General features: G+C 47.1%; 1 long non-coding RNA gene across 1 annotated transcript in view; it reads right to left on the bottom strand.

The window, feature by feature from the left end:
• LOC133111020 (uncharacterized) overlaps positions 1 to 6325 on the bottom strand; it is a 26762-nt gene extending 20437 nt beyond the window's left edge. Inside the window, exon 1 of the long non-coding RNA XR_009704959.1 lies at positions 6071 to 6325. This is a non-coding gene — a long non-coding RNA (uncharacterized LOC133111020). The remainder of the gene's footprint in view (positions 1 to 6070) is intronic.
• Between the last annotated feature and the right edge of the window lie 1114 nt (positions 6326 to 7439).

Raw genomic sequence — 7439 nt, 5'->3', positions numbered from 1 at the left:
AGCGCAAACACTGAACAAACACTGAGCACTGAAGGTCAGAGATTACGGTCACCACCGCCCTGCTGCAGCTTTCTGTTCAACACAGACACTGAGCACTGAGCACAAACACTGAGCACTGAGCACTGAGCACAAACACTGAGCACTGAGCACAAACACTGAACAAACACTGAGCACTGAAGGTCGGAGATTACGGGCGGTCACCACCGCCCTGCTGCAGCTTTCTGTTCAACACAGACACTGAGCACTGAACAAACACTGAGCACTGTACACTGAGCACAAACACTGAACACTGAGCACTGAAGGTCGGAGATTACGTAGCGGTCACCACTGCCCTGCTGCAGCTTTCTGTTCAACACAGACACTGAGCACAAACACTGAACACTGAGCAGTGAACACAAACACTGAGCACTGAGCAGTGAACACAAACACTGAGCACTGAACACAAACACTGAACACTGTACGCTGAGCACTGAAGGTCAGAGATTATGGGCAGCCATGTTTATGAGAGTACTCTACCACCGATGGCATAAAAATACAGCACCGTTTAAGAATGCTACGAGGGAAGTTATCCAACGTGTATATTCCACAGCCAATGAAGAAAAACCTGTGTTGTTTGAAAATGCCCCACATCCTACCTCAAAATAAGAAGGGCACTTTCTGTATTAAATGACATTGGGCTTTTGTTTTCATTTAAAGCAAATGAATCAATCTTATTTCATTAAAAACGCGATCTTGTGAAACAATTAAGGAGCCCGAACAAGATCAGAACAAATGAAGAAACTGTCTCACAATTCTAGTGGAATTGTGCCAAGTACTGATGAAAACCAAGAAATAAGAAAGTGTGATAAACACACCGTCATCACCACCAATCTCTCACTCTCCCTCTCCCTCCCTGTCCTCTCAGATTAAAATGCAAGTTTGAGGAAAAGCCACATGAAGCAGGAACAACAGGGCTGATGTGGCCTCCCTTACCCACATGGGGTGGGGGGGGGGATGTGCCCTTCAGCGAAAATGAATTTTCCAATTGCAGTTATTTCTGCCATGAATAAATAAACAAATGAATAATTGAGAGGGCAACATAAATAAATAACATTACAAACATTTTCAGTGGCGCTCATAAGTATTCTGCAGATAGCGGGTGCAGAATGCTAATGACAAAAACAGTCAATGGGGGCAGCTCGGATGCAAAAAAATAAATAAATAAATAAATAAAATAAAATAAAAATAAAATAATAATAAAATCTTTCAAGAGCACAAAATGTCCCTTCAGCACCGGAGTGACAGTGCGGACCCGTTTACAACAATCAGGAGCACTGTGGCAGACAAAATGACCGCTCACAATGAGGGAATAAACCAACTCTGGCACACAATCCAACTCAAGGGTCCTTAGGAAAAAAATAAAAATATATATTTAAAGCTGCAAACAAAGAAAACAAAATAGAGGCATTTTCCGTGGAGCGACTCGGTTGCCAATTGCAGATTTTCCGACATTCCCGGGTTCTGCATTGTGTCCGAGTTGGGACAGGAGGTACAGTATAGTCTGAGGTGTCCTTGTAACCAGTCTCCCCCCCCCCCCCCCCCCCCCCACATCATCACACTCTGTTTGCAGTATTGCTACAGACAGCCAAACACTGTGCATTCTCTAAAGCGGCACTAGAGAAGCCATAGCATGTAGCCAGCAGTGCTGCCTTAATTCAGAACATTATTCACATGTAGTGTGTCAGCAAACACGCACTATAATAAGGACTCCGGCCGACCCCCCCTCCCCCCTCCCCCCTCCTCTCTCCCCTCTCCCCTCTCCGCAAGATGAGTTCCCCAATCTCATTATAACCTTGTGTCCGTGCACACGCAGACCGGCTGGCTATTTTGTCATTGTATTAATATGTTAATGTAATATGTGCTCCCTTCATTCTCATCCAAACTGCGAGTTACATCTGTAAAACAAGATGGCCGCCCGGGTGGCAGGTCCGCCTTGGTGCCGTGTGTCACCCTGCCGTCTGGAAGTATTCCTATGGGGCTATTCGCAATGTTTTTATGTTTTAACTCCTTATTCTCACAATTCCATCCATCCATCCATTATCTTAACCCGCTTATCCTGAACAGGGTTGCAGGGGGGCTGGAGCCCATCTCAGCATACATTGGGTGAAAGGCAGGAATACACCCTGGACAGGTCGCCAGTCCATCACAGGGTGCACACACACCATTTACTCATACACTGATACCCACGGGCAATCAGCCTAACCTGCATGTCTTTGGACTGTGGGAGGAAACCGGAGTACCCGGAGGAAACCCACGCAGACACGGGGAGAACATGCAAACTCCGCACAGAGAGGCCCCGGCCGACGGGGATTCGAACCCAGGACCTCCTTGCTGTGAGGCGGCAGTGCTGCCCACTGCACCATCTGTGCCACCTTTCTCACAATTCATAATGTCAAATCTTATTTTTCCATGAACGCCCATTGCTACAACCTCCATTATTGACTTGGGAGAGCCCAGACAAGAACGTTTTTTCTTCCAAAGCAGAGGAGGCTGTTTTTGTTTTACATGGAAGTGCACAAGTCAGGCGAAAGTCGGAGAAAGTCCCTTCATATTAGGGATAGGCAAAACTCAGTTAACAGTTACACTGTGCAAAAAAGAAAATGTGTTTACACATTTAAACGACAAGGTCGAAAAGCTAATTACTCATTTGTGATTGGCCCGGATATGTCCAATGAACATGAAAACACTGGTAGCATAGCATAGCATAACATAACAGAGAACACAAGCACTCATCTATCTCAGCAAGTGAACTTCCAGCAAAAGAAAATGTGAATCAATAGCGTGTTTCCGTCGACTGCTGTTATGTGAATAGTCTGAAGAGGGCACATGCTCTTTATCGATATGGCAACTTTCCCACCACGGCCAAGCTTTTTTTTTCCTCTCTCAGGTGTTTCCACGAGGTGGACTGATGCATAAACCACTGGGACAGAAGCCCCACGACCATCTCGTCACGCACAGCCTTCAAACGGAAGACAGCCGTGCGTCTCTACAGCTGACACCTTCCCTAACGAGCTCCCACATCTTATTCTGAAAATATGTCCACCCACATACATCAGTGTTAAGCAACTCCTAACAGCCTTTGAGAAGGCCGTATTGTGACAGTAAAGTAGTCGAGTTGATGCTCATTTCCAGAAAGCACTGCAGAGGCATTACAACCAGAATAAAAGTGGTGAACAAATTTATATCCCAGGGACTCGTCATGTACATCAGGAGACTTGTTATGTACATCAGGAGACTTGTTATGTACATCAGGAGACTTGTTATGTACATCAGGAGACTTGTTATGTACATCAGGAGACTCGTCATGTACATCAGGAGACTTGTTATGTACATCAGGAGACTTGTTATGTACATCAGGAGACTTGTCACGTACATCAGGAGACTTGTTATGTACACCAGGAGACTCGTTATGTACACCAGGAGACTCGTTATGTACACCAGGAGACTTGTTATGTACACCAGGAGACTTGTTATGTACACCAGGAGACTCGTTATGTACACCAGGAGACTCGTTATGTACACCAGGAGACTTGTTATGTACACCAGGAGACTTGTTATGTACACCAGGAGACTTGTTATGTACATCAGGAGACTCGTTATGTACATCAGGAGACTTGTTATGTACATCAGGAGACTTGTTATGTACACCAGGAGACTCGTTATGTACATTAGGAGACTTGTTACGTACATCAGGAGACTTGTTATGTACACCAGGAGACTCGTTATGTACACCAGGAGACTCGTTATGTACATCAGGAGACTTGTTACGTACATCAGGATACCCAAAAAAGGAGAAAATAATTCTGCAGACGGACAGAAAGAGAGAGGGGGGAGAGAGAAAGTGAGAGGAGAAAGAGAGTAAAAGTGAGAGAAGGAGAGAGAAAGAGAGGGAGTATGTCATTATGGAGTCATCAGGAGATGAAGGAAATTGATACACTTAGATCCACAGGCAGAAATTCCTGTGCATTCAAACGTAATTGATTCATTTTGAGCTCAGATTTTTTTTCTCTCGTTATAGTTAATAATGTGATGTCATTTTGTGGAGTGGACAAAGTCAGTGGGGAGATGAACCTCTGAGTGGGTGGCATGTGGGGGCATTGATGTCTCACTCCTCAACACGTCGTTTCTGGGAGATCCTACCTTCCTGTTACTACAGACCAAAAGAGGAAGAGATATAACCCTGCTGAATCACCCAGGAAATTGAAAGCTCTCCAAAAAAAGTTCATCACAACTTTAAAAGTAGCAAATTTAATATACAATTTGGCGTATTTGTAAAATGAGTAGCCTTGCCTGTTTTCATTGGGTTTTTGAAAATGATCCAAAATCAGCTTTACTGCAATGATCCTAAAATGCTACACTCATAATGGGAGACAGAGGAGGAATATAGGATGTTCCCTAATTACTGAAATTGTTCACCATAAAAGCATTTTCTCCGCTATTCAAAAGCAACAACATTCAGGATAAAACATTCGGTCCATTTTCAATCCTATTTTCAGAAGAAGAAAAAAAAAAAAAAAACATCTCCGATGCACCAGACCATTTTTCTGCTTTAGGCACACAGGTCTGTCCTGGTGGCCCGCTCCAACCCACACCCCCGCTTAAGAGCAAATTGGATAATGTGGGTTTATACTATTCCAGCAAAGTTGTTATTCAGGTTCAGAGAAATTGTTGCGAATTACACATAATTATCCAAAAGTACCCTTTTTCCCCCCATCTCTGTTTTTGCACACATAATGGCCGTACTTCTGTTAAAATATGATGAAACACCATATTTATGACACGGTGCTGAAAATATGGATTTGTGATTGTTGTGAGTAATTACATTGCGAGCACGGTGGAAGAAGAACTGGGCTGGAGAGATTAACAGAAACAAGAGACACAAACCTGGTGTTCAGGCGTGTTTTACAGGAGAGATGATTCCCGAATAAGAATAAGGAAGCCATTTTATGCATTCTGCTTAAACCCCATGGCCAGCAGGCAGCCCTGTTCACTGATGCCACCATCAACTGTGGACTATGTGTTTTATTTTAATCAAACTAATTTGATATTTCATTTAATTAGCACCATTTAAAACATGTTTCATGAATGAGAGTGTCATTGTTCTTTTATAAATGTCCGATCAAAGTGGCAGCGTAAATTGTATCCATTAAAAAGGCACTGGATTGGATCAATCAACTCAAAACACGTCTGAAAGGCGAATTAACTGGCTCTGACTCTGGTATTCGAGGGGAGAATAGACTCTCAGCACATCAGCCATTGACCGGGTCTTGACCGATGACATCACAACCTGCTCTGTCAAATAACGACCGCGTGGGACACAACACACTCCTCTGAAACATGTGACATCAGCTGCTGATCGCACCGAGATTGGCCAGCCCAAACACACAGTGAGAGTTTGAGTTCTCAGCTAGTGTGGGGCACACTGTGGGCACTGACAGCCCTGCCATCGCCTGATATGAGACACGGATGTCCGGCCAGCCGACGTTTTCAAACCAGCTACGATACCGACAAATGTGTATATTGGCCAAATGAATTCAAAATGGCGGGCAAGAAGTCGAGGTATTCCAGCAGAATTTCAACATAAACACATTAATGGAGGACACTGCAGTGACTCCACAGCCCTAAATTGAATTGGGTATTCAAAATTGTGGCATTGAAAAAAATATTTTTTAATATATATTTACACAGAGGTATACATATTGTACTGTATTACCTGCATAAACTGATTACTGTTCTGAAGGATTTGACCCATTTGCTGTACAATTCTGCTGGATTTTCTGCAGCACAGTTTTCAGGGACTGAGGCCAGCTCTGTCTTCACCACACAGCTAATCCCGCCCCCCCATACCCCCCCCCCCCCCCCCCCCATTCTCCATCAGCTACAACAGTTCATTTGCCACCTAAGCAGAAATGTTAATTGAAAAACCCTAAGCTCATATGCATTTTAACTCAATATACTTGAGAGGAGAAAAAAGAATTGTTTCATTGCAAGGTCGCTAATTGCAGTCTCACACCGAACAGAACTTAATTACCTCCCTGTGGGCTAATGTGATGAGGCTCGATTGTTTCCCTGCTCGTTCCGCACCCGTGCCATGGTCTGCAGCTCCCTGCTGTCACCTGGTTGTCTCAAGCCCCTGGGTCCTGTAGTCTCACCCTGCTGTCTCCTGGTCCTGGGTCCTGTAGTCTCACCCTGCTGTCTCCTGGTCCTGGGTCCTGTAGCCTCACCCTGCTGTCTCCTGGTCCTGGGTCCTGTAGCCTCACCCTGCTGTCTCCTGGTCCTGGGTCCTGTAGCCTCACCCTGCTGTCTCCTGGTCCTGGGTCCTGTAGTCTCACCCTGCTGTCTCCTGGTCCTGGGTCCTGTAGTCTCACCCTGCTGTCTCCTGGTCCTGGGTCCTGTACCCTCACCCTGCTGTCTCCTGGTCCTGGGTCCTGTAGTCTCACCCTGCTGTCTCCTGGTCCTGGGTCCTGTAGCCACACCCTGCTGTCTCCTGGTCCTGGGTCCTGTAGCCTCACCCTGCTGTCTCCTGGTCCTGGGTCCTGTAGCCACACCCTGCTGTCTCCTGGTCCTGGGTCCTGTAGCCACACCCTGCTGTCTCCTGGTCCTGGGTCCTGTAGTCTCACCCTGCTGTCTCCTGGTCCTGGGTCCTGTAGTCTCACCCTGCTGTCTCCTGGTCCTGGGTCCTGTAGCCTCATCCTGCTGTCTCCAGCCCCTGGGTCCAGCAGTCTCACCCTGCTGTCTCCTGGTCCGGGGTCTTGACCTCCTGTTCCTCTCCAGCCCCGGGGTCCTGGGTCCTGGCCTGCCTCAGCCTCAGGCTCCAGAGGGGCTGTGTGGGGGCCTCCTGTAGCCTCAGGCTCCAGAGGGGCTGTGTGGGGGCCTGCTGTAGTCTCAGGCTCCAGAGGGGCTGTGTGGGCCTGCTGTAGTGTCAGGCTCCAGAGGGGCTGTGTGTGGGCCTCCTGTAGTCTCAGGCTCCAGAGGGGCTGTGTGGGCCTGCTGTAGTCTCAGGCTCCAGAGGGGCTGTGTGGGCCTGCTGTAGTGTCAGGCTCCAGAGGGGCTGTGTGTGGGCCTCCTGTAGTCTCAGGCTCCAGAGGGGCTGTGTGGGCCTGCTGTAGTCTCAGGCTCCAGCAGTGTGGGCCTGCTGCATCCCTCCAGCCCTGTGGCCCACTGCCTCCATTCCCAGGCTCTGTGGGACCTCACGACCATCTGCGACAGCGTCTGCTTCACCTGTGGACAGAAGCAGACAGCAGACATCATCCGACTGCCAGACGACCTCTTAATTACCAGGTATCAGTCCATCACACCACACTAAGGCTGCAGATCAGACCAAAGAAACCCAACACATACAAAACACAACTCTTCATTACATTAAATTATTGGCATTTGGCAGATGCTCTTATCTAGAG

This window comes from Conger conger, chromosome 15, assembly GCF_963514075.1.
Source record: "Conger conger chromosome 15, fConCon1.1, whole genome shotgun sequence".
NCBI classification, from domain to species: Eukaryota; Metazoa; Chordata; class Actinopteri; order Anguilliformes; family Congridae; genus Conger; species Conger conger.
This window is presented reverse-complemented; position numbering and strand designations above follow the sequence as displayed.